The sequence below is a fragment of the Protopterus annectens genome, chromosome 2.part0 (assembly GCF_019279795.1).
Source record: "Protopterus annectens isolate FY-2018-M chromosome 2.part0, PAN1.0, whole genome shotgun sequence".
NCBI lineage: Eukaryota > Metazoa > Chordata > Ceratodontiformes > Protopteridae > Protopterus > Protopterus annectens.
This window is the reverse complement of record NC_056728.1, coordinates 252,562,435-252,576,273: the sequence shown is the minus strand read 5'-3', so window position 1 is coordinate 252,576,273 and position 13,839 is coordinate 252,562,435. Positions and strand designations below refer to the sequence as shown.

Below are 13,839 nucleotides of genomic sequence, written 5' to 3'. Positions count from 1 at the left end.
CACCCTTTTTTGCTCCGATAGCTCCTTCTCTGACCTGCTTCCCGGGTTCAGAGCGCTTGGAGCCGTGCAGCGTTGGAGCCTGGGGTGGGTCGGCGCCGACAGTACTGGGTACTTCGGATCTGACCCTGCCCTCGAGTCTGTCGGTTCCATCGTCGGATCCGACCTCTCGGAGCCGTGGCCCGAGCTTCGGATCCGAGGGATTCAGTGTGCCTTCGGCTCTGTCCAGGTCGGCGCACACTGGTCCCTTGGATCCGACGGTCTCGGTGCCGGTTCTGATCCCTTCATCGGTTCCGAGTGGGAGTTGGCTCTCGGAGCCCAGAGAGAGCAGCTCCCCCTCAGCCTTCGATGTATTGGAGAGGGCAGTATCGAGAGCATCCAGACCCCCGGCCCTTGTCTCGGCTCCGCCCTGCACTCCCTCTCTGCTGGGTCAGGCTTCCATCACCCGGCCACACGGACAGTCTGCTTCGATGTCCCAGGTTGTTCCTTTGGAACAGGACATTGCTGGCGAGACCTCCTCGGACAGCCCCCCCCCCCCCCCCGAGGAAGTGCCTCGCAAGCATAAGGTAAGAGGAGGCACGTGGACTCCCCCGAGACCTTAACAGAGGACACGGACTTGGATGAAGGGGAAGGCTCCCCAAGATCACCCCCTGAGGATGTCTCCATTGGAGACATCATGGAAATGCTCAGGGGGGGTGGTCTGCCCCCAAGGCTTCCTCCGACGAGTCTGTGTTCCTGGAGGCATTTGAAGCAGGCCCGTCTACCTCTTGGGTGTCCCCTCCGGCCAACCCCCTGGTGGACCTTGTGACCACCAGGGCGTGGAAGGAGCTGGACACTGTGGAGCCTATTCCCAAGCACCCGGATAGGATTTTGAGTCCCCCCCGCAGACCGGCCCCACTGGAGCAAGGGTCCCCCTGTAGATGCCATGTTGATGGTGGCAGCCACTAAGAGGGAACTAGCTCAGGAGAGCCCCTCTGTCCATCCTCCGAGCAAGGAGTCTCACTTGATGGATCGCCTTGGGAAGCAGGTATTCAGTTCAGCGACCTTCTCAGTAAGGTCTCTGAACTACATGGCACATGTCATCAGGATGCAGCGCGATCTTATTAAAGAATACGATGCTTCCTCCCCGGAGTCCATATCGGCGGAGGACAAGCAATTGTACTCCACTCATATGGCCACTCTGAGATCTGTTTCTAATACCTCTATGCGGCTGTTGTCTCACGCAACTGAGGGAGCCGCTAGAGCTAGCGGAGCGGGCCTAGTTATGAGACGCCAGGCCTGGCTCCGACATTGTGACTTCGCGGAGCCCTTTAAGGCGTCCTTTGCGAATGCCCCCTTTGATGGTTCTGCCTTGTTTGGCAAGACCGTTCGCGAGACACTTGTCCAGAGCGAGAAGGACGGGAAGATGTTGTCTGCCATCGGAGTCCGCTTCTCTGCTCCCCAGAGGTCCTTTTCCAAGAACCAAAAGGGGACAGAAGAAGATGTGGTTCCGGAAATCGCAACATTCCCAACCTGCTCCGGACAACCAGTCCTTCCGTGGCAGAGGAGGACAGGGAGGACGCCGCCCTAGAGGCAGAGGGGCACTGCGAAATTTTGGGTCCAGAGAATCCTTCTCTGATCGGCCCACGCAACAGCCCTGAAGGGGTTGCCCGACTGCTCCACTCTGGAGGCAGTCAGGGGGCGATTCTCGAGGCATCTGGCGGCATGGGAGTCCATTATGTCAGACCGCTGGGTGCTTCGTATTATATCCAGAGGTTACAAAATCCCTATGCTTCATGTTCCCAGACTCGAGAACCTCCCCGATGTACCACCCAATCAGAGGGAGGCTGCAGCCGCGGAAATCCAGCAGCTGCTTAAAAAAAAAGGGCCATCCAACCCGTCCCCCCAGACCAGCTCGGATTAGGGTTTTACTCCAGGTTCTTTCTGGTGCCAAAAAAGACTGGGGACCTGAGACCAATTCTAGACCTCTCCCTCTTGAACCTGTCGGTAACCAAGGAGAAATTCCGAATGGTCACTGTTCAGTCCATTCTCCCACTGTTGCGGGAGAACGACTGGATGTGCTCAATAGACCTCAAGGATGCGTGCTACCACATCTTAATGGACAGACGATCCAGGAGGTTTCTCCACTTACGGCTGGGAGCCAGTCACTATCAGTTCAGGGTCCTTCCCTTTGGCCTCACCACAGCCCCCAGGGTGTTCACCAAAGTTTTAGCAGTGATAGCGGCCCACCTGAGACTTCAGGGAATGCAGGTCTTCCCGTACCTGGACGACTGGCTCCTGACCGCCCCAACAAGGCATCTACTCTGCTCAGCCAGAGATTTTTTTATTCGCCTAGCCCCCCAGTTAGGCATCACGATCAATATGGACAAGTCCTCCCTTGCTCCGACACAAGTGATAGACTTCATAGGGGCCAGGTTAGATACGAGAAGTCTACGAGCCTACCTCACTTCGGAACGACTACAGAACCTCAGTTTACATGTGCAAGCCATCCTCCAATCAGAAGCTCCACCGGCGGAATTGGTCCTGAGGTCACTGGGCTCTATGGCAGCGGCAATTACACTCCTTCCGTGCGCTCGCCTAAACATGAGGGTACTACAGTGGACCCTTCTAGTACAATGGTCCTTCCAGCTTCTTCCTCTCAATCACCCTGTCTCTGTCAGCAAGGCTTGCAGGAGGGCCCTGTTATGGTGCTGCATTCCCCAGACCTCCATAGAGGTCGCCCCTTCTGCGCTCCACCTCCCCTCGTCACGGTGACCACGGACGCGTCTCGCTTCGGGGGGGGGGGGCATTGCTCAGGCAGAACAGTCCAAGGCACATGGAATGACTCGGAGACCTCCCTGCATATCAATGTTCTGGAGATGAGGGCGGTGCTGTTGGCATTGCAAGTACTTCACAACCTTCTTCCCGTCGGAACTATTGCGATACTGATGGGCAACATGTCAATTGTCTGGTATATCAACAAACAGGGGGGAACCAGGTCTTATCCTCTCTGCCGAGAGGCCATGAGAGTGTGGGAATGGGCGATCTCCACCAACTGCTTTCTGATCGCAACGCACATTCCGGGACGGTCCAACATTCTGGCGGACAAACTCAGCCGCACTATTCTTTCCCCTTACGAGTGGTGTCTCAACTCCCGAGTAGCGAAGCAGATTTTTGCAAAATGGGGGCAACCCTGCTGCGATCTTTTTGCCTCTCCCTCAAATACAAAATGCGACAATGTCTTTGCCCCGATTCCCCCACCAGGGGAAGCCCCGAGAGACGCTCTGGTGCATGCATGGCCGCCCGGTCTGCTTTATGCCTATCCTTCGCTACCCCTGATGCTAAAGATGTTACAGAAAGCCTCTCTGTTGGGGAGCAAGATGATCCTCATTGCCCCATTCTGGCCTCGACAAACTTGATTCCCTTACCTGTGGTCTCACTTGGTGAATCCTCCCTGGATTCTGGATCCCAGCCCGGATCTGATCTCCCATCCATCAGGCTTACCAACCCCGAATCTGGACAACCTGAAGCTGACAGCTTGGCTGCTCCAGTTCCACTCTTAATTAGGACTCCCGGTATCTCCTCACCAGTCAAAGCCATCTTGGTGGCAGCGCATAAAACTTCCACCAGGAAGATTTGCCGCAGTAAATGGAAGCGCTTCTCTGTCTGGGCGGAACATCATAATTTGGACATCTTCACTGCTCCGCTAACATCCGTTTTGGACTTCCTTACTGGACTTTTTCAGCAAGGGGCTAGCTGTTCGACAGTCAAGGTACAATTGGCAGCCATCTCCCATTACCATGTAGGACACGAGACAGGTTCTTTGATGTCAGCTAAACTATGTAAAACCTTCCTCAAGGGTACTTTTCTGCTTAGGCCCCCTATCAAAGAAGCCGTACCCCCTTGGGACCTATCGCTAGTTCTTCAGGCCTTGACTGCTTCTCCCTTTGAACCAGCTGCCTTTGCTGATCTTAAATACCTGTCTTGGAAAACAGCATTCCTGGTAGCCATCACCTCTATGAAAAGAGTTTTGGAACTTCAAGCTCTTTCCGTAAAATCCCCTTACTTGGTTTTTCATCAGGATAGTGTACCTCAGGACCAATCCATCCTTTCTACCTAAGGTGGCCTCAGAAACCAATATCAATCAGTCCATCAATCTTCCTGTTTTCTTCCCTAATTATCAAAATAAAGGAGAATACAAGCTGCACTCGTTAGATGTGCACAGGCAGCTGCGTTTCTATATTCATAGGATTGCTGGTCACAGACAATCTGATCAGCTGTTCATTTCCTTTGCCAAATTCAATTTAGGTAAAGCCGTTTCGAAGGTCACCTTATCACACTGGATTTCCCAGTGTATCCTTCTAGCTTATGAGGCTTCTGGGAGGCCCGCACCTTAAAGGGTCCGTGCACACTCCACTCGCTCCATATCTACTTCTACTGCATTCAGATCTAGATTACCCTTAGATGATATTTGCTCGGCAGCCACTTGGGCCTCATCTCATACCTTTATTAACTACTACAAACTGGACGTCACTTCCAGAGGGAGAGCATCCTTTGGCTCCTCAGTGCTCCGGAACATCCTTCCATGATGGCCGCCCAAGGTTCAGGTAGCTGGGGACTCTGTCCCACAGGTTGCTGACAAATGAAGTCCCTACTCCAGATTAAGAAGTTATGTACTCACCATAACGTTCCATCTGAGTAGGTGGCTTCATTTGTCTGCAGCCACCCCCCCCCCTCCTTCCCCCTGGCCTTCAGAAGAGTTAGATGGTGGTATTATCCCTGCCTTTCCCTGTTGGGATACCTTTTCAGGTATATAGGAGGGCAAACTTGATCTGAGGTCAATTGGGGTTGGCAGGGGATTAAGGGTGAGGGGAGGAGCTAGGAGCTCGGATCCATACCTTTTCAGGTATATAAGAGGGCAAACTTGATCTGAGGTCAATTGGGGTTGGCAGGGGATTATGGGTGAGAGGAGGAGCTAGGAGCTCGGATCCATAGCTGTATAAATAGTTGCCGGCTTGGATCCGATATCGGATCCAAGACCCACAGGTTGCAGACAAATGAAGCCACCTACTCAGATGGAACGTTATGGTGAGTACATAACTTCTTATTCCACTCATTCCCTGCCTTAAACAAGAGTTTCTATGGTGGGCACAGGCATGTCACTTCAAGGGTCAGCCTTTCACTTTACCCACAGCCAGGCAAACAGTGACAACAGATGCATCGGCCTATGCCTGGGGAGCACACATGGCAGGACAGTGCATTCAGGGCAAATGGACTACAGATCAGAGACACCTGCATATCAATCAGAAAGAAATGCTAGCAGTGCAGAATGCCCTAACAGCTTTCAAGGACCTTCTACACCCAGGACAACTACTAATAAGGACAGACAACACCACAGTTATGTCGTACATAAACAAGCAAGGGGGCACACATTCCTACCCTCTATGCAGGCAAGCAATGACCTTGTGGAACACTGCACTGTCTTACCAGGTTCAATTACAAGCACAATTCCTGCCAGGAAAGAAAAACACATTGACAGACAACCTAAGCAGAAACATCATGGATCCACACGAATGGAAACTGGATCCACAAGTATTTGCAATGATAGCTCAAAAATGGGGATGCCCAGACATAGATCTGTTTGCAAGCCCCCACAACGACCAACTTCAAAAACTTTGCACAAGGACGTTCCATCCACTATCTTGGAAAGTGGACGCTCTCTCTTTCAGTTGAAAATCATTAACAGTGTATGCCTCCACTGCCTCTTCTAGCAAAGGTACTGCTGAAAGTCAGATTAGAGAGGCCACAAATGATTTTCGTTGCACCAGACTGGCCACGCCAACATTGGTGTCCAGTTTTAAGGACCATGGCCCAGGGCCCACCATGGATTTTGCCACAAATTCCTCACCTGCTCACCCAGCGAGACAATCTGATTCTACACAGCCAGATCAAGACTTTAAACCTGGCTGCATGGCAAATTACCTAAACAACCAGCCAACACCTTTATCCAAAGCTGTTATGCATGTCATTCTGGAGGCCAGGAGGCCCAGCATCAGGAAAACCTATTCAGACAAATGGAAAAGATTTTGCTCCTGGAACCAGGCTAAAGGCCTAAATCCCCTGGAGCCGAAAATTCCTCAGATTCTACAATATTTAACTGACATGTTACACAAAGGACTTTCCTTTTCATCTATTAAGATCCACGCCTCCGCAATTTCAGCAAATTACAGCACGGATCCTCCTTTATTTTCACATCCACTCCTAAGACAGTACCTCAGAGGGGCTAAGAACTTAATACCGCCAAGGAAAGCTCCAACACCTACTTGGGATCTCAACTTTGTCCTGGAAAAACTTACACTGCCGCCCTTTGAACCAGCTTTTTCAACTGATTTAAAATTTCTTTCATGGAAAACTGCCCTACTACTAGCAATAACCTCAGCTAGAATAGTCTCAGAGCTACAGGCACTAATGGCAGTGGAACCTTTCCTCATTTTTCATCAAGACAGAGTTTCTCTACGAACTAATCCTTCCTTTATGCCAAAGGTGGTATCCAGTGTGGCCCTAAACCAAACCATTCACTTTGCCCACCTTCTTCCCAAATCCCCAGAACAAAGGAGAAACACTCCTGCACTCTTTGGACATTCATAGGCAATTATGTTACTACTTGGATAAAACTAAGGCTTGCAGAAAAACTGACCAGCTCTTTGTAGCCTATGCTACAGGATCACAAGGAAAAGCTATCTCAAAACAGACCATTTCTAAATGGATAGGACATTGCATACGTTTCTGCTACACACATCATGGGAAACCAGTACCTGCTAACATTAGGTCCCACTCCACCAGGGCAACAGCTACATCAGCAGCCTTTCTCAGGGGAGTGCCAACCAAGGATATTCTGGAAGCTGCTACTTGGAGTTCAGTGCACACCTTCACCAAACACCATCACTTACCTCTTTACTCTAAGACTAGAGCTGGTTTTGCCACTGCAGTTTTGCAGGGCCTACTAGTCTCTTCTAACCCTGTTTGACTCCACCTTCCCTCCTTAGCTTTGGGAGTCAACCCAAGTGTGATGACTGCAGCAGGGTAACACGATGAACATAGTACAGTTTTGTACCTACCATAAATGTAGATGTTCGAGTGTTCACCCTGCTGCAGTCCAGGTTACCCTCCCTCCATCCCCTCTGAACTAGCTGAACTTATCTCTACCACTTTATCCTATACTACCTCTGTGGTACATCTGGGGCAAGAAAAACTGAAGAAAATGGTGTTGGATGCCTCTTGTGTACCCCTGACGCACTGACATCAGGGAGGAAGCGACAGCAACCGACACCGGACCAAGACTTTGGAATTCTGGCCAACTGCGGGACCGCCTGACGGCAGGATAACCCAAGTGTTATGACTGCTGCAGGGTGAACACTCGGAACATCTACATTTATGGTAGGTACAAAACTGTACTTTATTAGTATTGCAGACAGAACGAGGCTCTGTTGACCTTCGTTCTCGTTCTTAGTTTTTTCCACTAATTAGACTTGTATTCCTGCTCTAGTGCATGTGCGAGACCCCCTACTTGTTTCTGTAACCCCTTCTTCTCTACCAGGGCTAGGCCCTTTTAAGTTAGAGGACCTAGTCCTCGTGGTGTGTCTTTGTCGGTTCCTTTAGGGCTAGGCCCGTTTAAGTTAGAGGACCTAGTCCTCCCTCTTTCCTTCCTGTGTGTGAGTTCAGTCTTCTGTGAGATGTCTAAGGAAGCCAAGGATCATAAGCCATCTGGTTTTAAAAAATGCGTGAAATTCTCACAGAAGATGTCCTTAACGGATGGCCACAGTAACTGCGTATACTGTCTTGGGGCCAGCCACTTACAGGAAACCTGCTTATTTTGCCACTCTTTTAGTGCTAGGGTGTTGCAAGAGATAAACAATAAGCTCATACTAAAAGGTGTCCTAAAGCCTTCCTTTGACGAACATCTGGCTAGCTCTTCCTCCTCTGCTAGATCTCAGGGATTTAAAAAGGAGAAATCCAAATCCTCTAAGAGGCCCTCCTCGGCGCCGGCTGGTGTCTCGGAGCTGCTTCTTAAAATTACTTAGTCTGACAAAATTACTGCCTCATCGGCCTCACTGAGTTCGGATCTGATCGAGGGTTCTACTGCTGTGGTTACAGGGTTGGCATTAAGTAGTTCAGAGATGACCACTGAGAGTATTTAACGGAGCCAGTCTACGGATCCTTTACCGGTCTCCCCTACTTTGTCACCCATATTGCAGAGATCCCATTCTCCTACTCTTTCTACCAGGAGTTTATCAGAAGAAAATGTGGAAAGGGTAGTGTTGAGGCTTCTGAAGTCATCTGCCTACCTAAATTGTTGTTGGCTCCGACCCAGTCAGTTCCGGGGTCACTTGAGTCTGCCCCCCCCAGGTGGTTCCTCCTCTGAGCCATGCTGGTCGTTTGGAGCCGGAGTGTTTGGTACCGCTGGTGGAATCCTCTGCTCCAGCTCTCCCTGAGGTTGTTTCGGAGCAGAGTTCTGCTCCGACACTCTTGGTGCTGTCCATTGTGTCTAGGAGCCAAAGCTCCCTGGTTGGCCCCGACAGGGGCGCCTGGAACCAAACCTCTTCGATTCTAAGCCTTCCTCTTGGCACATCGGCGAGGGTGAGCTCGGACCCTACGTCTATCTTGGCGCTGATGGCTCTGGAACCGATGTCATCCTCTGTCTACTCTGAGCCGAGGTGGTCTTCGGAGCTGGAGAGGTCAGCATTTGAGACGATGAGTACGCTGTCCCGATCATCAGCTCCTACCAGGGGTACCGATGCTCTTCCCCCCTAGGGCACCTACTTCTGTCTCAGCTCCTACCCCCTCTCTGGACATCAGAGACCCGCAGCCTCAGGAGCCACCAGCTGGAGGCCTCCATTCTTCTGAGGCCTCCCCGGAATATCCTTCCGAGGAGCCCCCATGGAAGAGGACATGCAAGAGGAAGCATGTAGACTCCCAGGACGAGTCTCTTACCTCGGACACTGACCTCGAGGAGTCAGAAGTGTCCCCCAAGTCGTCCTCTGATGATGTCTCCTTCGTAGACATCCTGGAAATCCATAAGCAGTGGTGCTGCTGGCCCACTGTCACCCCTTCTGATGAGTCTGTGTACGTGAAGGCTTTTGGGTCTCAACCTTCAGCCTCTTGTGTGCCTCCACCCTTCGATGAATTGATGGAGCTCGTTAGAAGGTGTGGGATACTCCTGATGCCATGGAGCCAGTCCCCAGGAGACCAAATAAGTTTCTTTCTGCACTCTGGGGAAAGGAATCTTTGTCTAAACGTGTTCCTGTAGATGCCATGGTGGTGGAGGTGGTCACTAAGGAGCAGCTAGCAGAAACTTCTTCTGTTCATCCGCCGAATAAAGAGCCTCGAACAATGGACAGATACGGGAAGCGTATCTTTTTGTCAGCGGCATTTACTCTTAGATCGCTGAAGTACCTTGCACACTTCATGAGGCTTCAGAGAGATCTCCTTAAGGAGTTAGGAGATTCTCTACAAGGTACATGCACTGAGGGGGCCCCTGACACTGTGTCTGCCCAGTTGTCCACCTTGAACTCTATTGTCAACTCGTCCATGAGGCTTATCTCGTATGCAGCTGATGGACCGAGTAGAGCAGCGGGTTCAGGAATTTCCCTAAGGCGTCATTCCTGGATGCGTTTGTGTAATTTTGCAGAACCATTCAAGTCTACCTTTACCAACACCCCCTTCGGTTCTTCATTGTTTGGACCAAAGGTAAAGGACACACTCACTCAGTGCAAGCAAGAAGGAAAAACACACTCTGCCATGGGAGTACGTTTTACTGTCCCCTCTAGACCATACCCTAAGGGTCAGAGAGGTGGTAAAATGTGGTTCAAGAAGTCCCAGAGGTTTTTCCAAGATGCACAGGGTGACGCCTCCTTCAGAGGCAGAAGAGGAGGAGGGAAACGGTAGACGTCACCCTAGAGGCAGGGGCGGACTGCAAAACCAGGGAGGCCATGATTCGTTTCAGGGCCAGCCTTACCAGTGCTCCTGATGTGGGGCCCGACTGTGCTTCTTTGCAACCGGTCGGGGGTCGCATTTGTTTGTATCCAGAAGCCTGGCTAAGTGTCACTCAAGACAAATGAGTGCAAAGAATAATTACCAGAGGTTATGTCATACCCTTTTCTCTGCCAACTTATGTTCCCAAGAGGAATCCCAGATGTTCCACCCAATCACAGGGATCAGGCAACTGTGGAGGTCAACAAGTTACTGGCAAAAAGAGTCAACCAAATCATCCCAGCAGACCAAATAGGATCTGGAACTTACTCCAGATTCTTTTTAGTGCCAAAACGTACAGGGGACTGGAGGCCCATCTTGGACCTCAGCAGATTGAGCAAATCAGTAAAGAAGGACGTTCCGGATGGTGACCCTGCAGTCTATACTCCCGTTACTAGGGGAAAGACACTTGGATGTGCTCAATAGACCTCCAAGACGCTTACTACCACATAAAAATGGACAGGGCATCCTGGAGTCATCTACGCTTCTGGCTGGGAGCCAGTTACTACCAGTTTCATGCTCTGCCCTTTGGTCTCACCACAGCTCCCAGGGTATTCACCAAGTGTATGGCAGTAGTGACGGCTCACCTGAGACATCGAGGATTCCAGGTGTTTCCGTATCTGGACGACTGGGTCCTTACCGCCCCCCACCAGGCATCTTCTTCTTCAGACCAGGGACGCTACCATTCAACTTTGTGTCCAGTTGGGGATTACTATCAATTGGGAAAAATCTGCCTTATTGCCTTCTCAATTTGTGATTTTTATAGGCGCAGAGATAGACAGACATGTTAGCTCGTCTTCCAGTAGAAAGGGCACATAATCTGGTTTTTCAAATTCAACATCTTCTCCCCCTACGAAAAGTCAAGGCCAAGACTGTTCTGAAGCTTCTAGGGACCATGGCTTTCACCATACTACTAGTGCAACTAACCAGACTACACATGGAGATTCTTCAGTGGCTGCTGTCGTCCCAGTGGTCCTTTCAACATCTACCATTAAATCACCACATACTGCTGACAGACTCTTGCAAGAAGGACCTCATTTGGTGGACCCATCCCAACCAGTTAACCACGGGCACTTCATTTGACCCTCACCAACCCATTGCCACTGTGACAACAGATGCCTCACATATAGGGTGGGGGGGCATTATCTAGGCAGGAATGTCCAAGGCACATGGCAAGATCACGAGGCTCACCTGCATATCACTTTTCTAGAGATGAGGGCAGTGCTCATGGTGTTGCAAGCACTTCACGACCTTCTGCCTCTTGGGATGATTGCGATACAATCAGACAACATGTCCGTGGTATGGTATATCAACAAGCAAAGCGGAAGGAGATCATACTCACTCTGTCGAGAGGCCATTCATGTTTGGAAATGGGCGATATCTTCCCAGCACTTTCTGGTGGCGACGCACATCCCGGGGACAACCAACATGATAGCCAACAAACTCAACCGGGCAATCTTGATGCCTCATGAGTGGTCGCAGAAACAGGAAATAGTGAAGCAGATTTTCCGCAGATGAGGACAGCCTTGCTGCAATCGTTTTGCCAGCCCGATCAATGCCAAATGCAGCAGCTATTTCTCCTTTATCCCCCCTCCGGGGGAATCACCGAGAGACACACTTGTTCACGATTAGCCCCTGGGTCTCCTTTATGCTTTCCCTCCTTTTCCTCTCATATCCAAGGTTATTCAGAAAGCGAAACAGCTGGGAAACAAACTGATCCTCATTGCTTCTTATTGGCCTCGTCAGGTTTGGTTCCCCTTTCTCGGGGCTCTTCTCCTAGACAATCCTTGGATTCTGGACCCAATGCCAGATCTCGTGACGAACATGTCAGGCTCACTTCATCCCACTTTACACACCCTCAATTTGACAGGTTGGCTGCTCCAGTTCCATCCCTAGTCAGGTTTCACGACTTCTCACCCTCCGTGACTCGTATACTAATGTCATCTCATAAAACCTCCACTAGGAGATTACATTACAGTAAATGGAGGAGATTCTCTGTCTGGGCTGAGAAAAAGAATGTTGACCCTTATACCGCCTCCATTCCAGTGGTTTTGGAATTCCTGTCTGAGCTTTTCCACCAGGGATCTGCGGCTGCCACTGTTAGGATTCAATTGGCAGCGATGCCTAATTTTCATCTAGGCATACAAGATTCTAATCTGATGTCACATAGCCTGTGCAAAACGTTCCTCAAAGGTGCCACTTTGTCCCCCATTTCAAGAACCTGTTGCTTCATGGGACTTGAATTTTGTGCTATCCAAATTAATGTGTCCGCCCTTTGAGCCTTCTCATTCATCTCCGTTGAAATTTCTGTTTTGGAAGACTTTGTTTCTGGTGGCAGTCACGTCTGCTAGACGGGTGTCAGAGTTACAAGCACTGTCTGTAAAACTTCCTTATCTGATTTTTCACAGAGTATCTCTTCATACTAATCCATCCTTTGTCCCCAAGGTCTGTTCCCATAGCACTTTGAACCAATCCATAGAACTTCTGGTGTTCTTCCCAAATCATTCCAATGCAGCAGAATACAGGTTTCATCAGTTGGATGTTCATAGGTAGTTTTGCACCAGACTAAGTAATTCAGGAAGTCAGATCAATTATTTATTTCCTTTTCCGAATCCAGGTCAGGTTTACCAGTTTCTCAAATTGGATCTCTAGCTGTATAGCTTACATCTACACCTCTTAGAGTAAGCCTTTACCTTTCAAAATAAAAGCTCATTCTACAAGAACTCAGTCTACCTATGCAGCCTTTCAAGCCAGGGTCCCACTTGATAATATTTGTGCAGCAGCTACGTGGGCTACCCCTCACACTTTTATTACTCATTACAAATTGGATTTAACTTCCAGGGGTAGAGCATCCTTTGGTTCCGTGGTACTCAGGAGTATTTTTCCTTGAGCCACTCAAGAATAAGGTGCTAGGGACGCTGTCCCATCAGTAAGAATGAAGACGAGGTAGGACTACAGAACATAAAAGTTATGTACTCACCATAACGTTCTATGTTTGTAGTCCATCTCGCCCTTCATTCTTACGAACCTACCCCCATCCTGGAAGTATCTGGAGACAGAAAATATTGTTATCATTATTCACTGGAGACCTTTTATTATTGGCTTCTTTCTGTATGTTTGTTATTATTTCCCCTAGTTAGCAGCAAACAAGATCTGGGGATTGTACTTGTGCACCATGGGATAACTACCTAGCCACGAGCCAACTAGAAGATTTTGTGCTTGTAAATAGGCCGAGTCGGAGCTGAGCATCGGCTCTGATCCCATCTGTAAGAATGAAGGGCAAGATGGACTACAAACATGGGATGTTATGGTGGGTACATAACTTCTTTTTAAACTGCACTCCTCTTGTTAGTCATCTCTTTAGGTTCAGCAACAGAGAATCTACCCATGTAATAATGGGGAGTTGTTTGAGTATGTGCTCCATGCACCAATCACTAAGGCTACACACAGTGGGGATAAGACTGTTTACAGAGACTTTAGTATACAGCTCCACTACGTACCATCCCTACTCCTTAGGACAGAGGATTTATGAAGAGAGCCCAGTGTTTCCTCTCAAAGCTATTCCTTGTTTTTCCACCCTTGCTGCAGTTCCTTTAGATGGTGGATCTTGGCCTATAGCCTGGAGATGGGATTTTCCTTTGTGCCTTCTCCACTAGTGCAGTTCTTGATCTTGACTGCATCTTTGGATGGTTGGAAAGCCTACTTTGGAAAACAGAAATATTGCTGAAGTCAAAACCTTGTGAGGATGGACAATCCTGCAGTAGAATGGTGTATGAGAAAACAGTGGGAAGATCCAATCTTAACCTTTTACAGGGAAGCAGATGCTTTTTATGT

The 13,839-nt window shown here is 49.6% G+C and overlaps 1 protein-coding gene across 1 annotated transcript in view; it reads left to right on the top strand.

The window, feature by feature from the left end:
* Positions 1–13,839, top strand: part of LOC122792731 (cingulin-like) — a 1,533,502-nt gene that overhangs the window by 460,044 nt on the left and 1,059,619 nt on the right. The gene's annotated exons all lie outside the window — the stretch shown is intronic.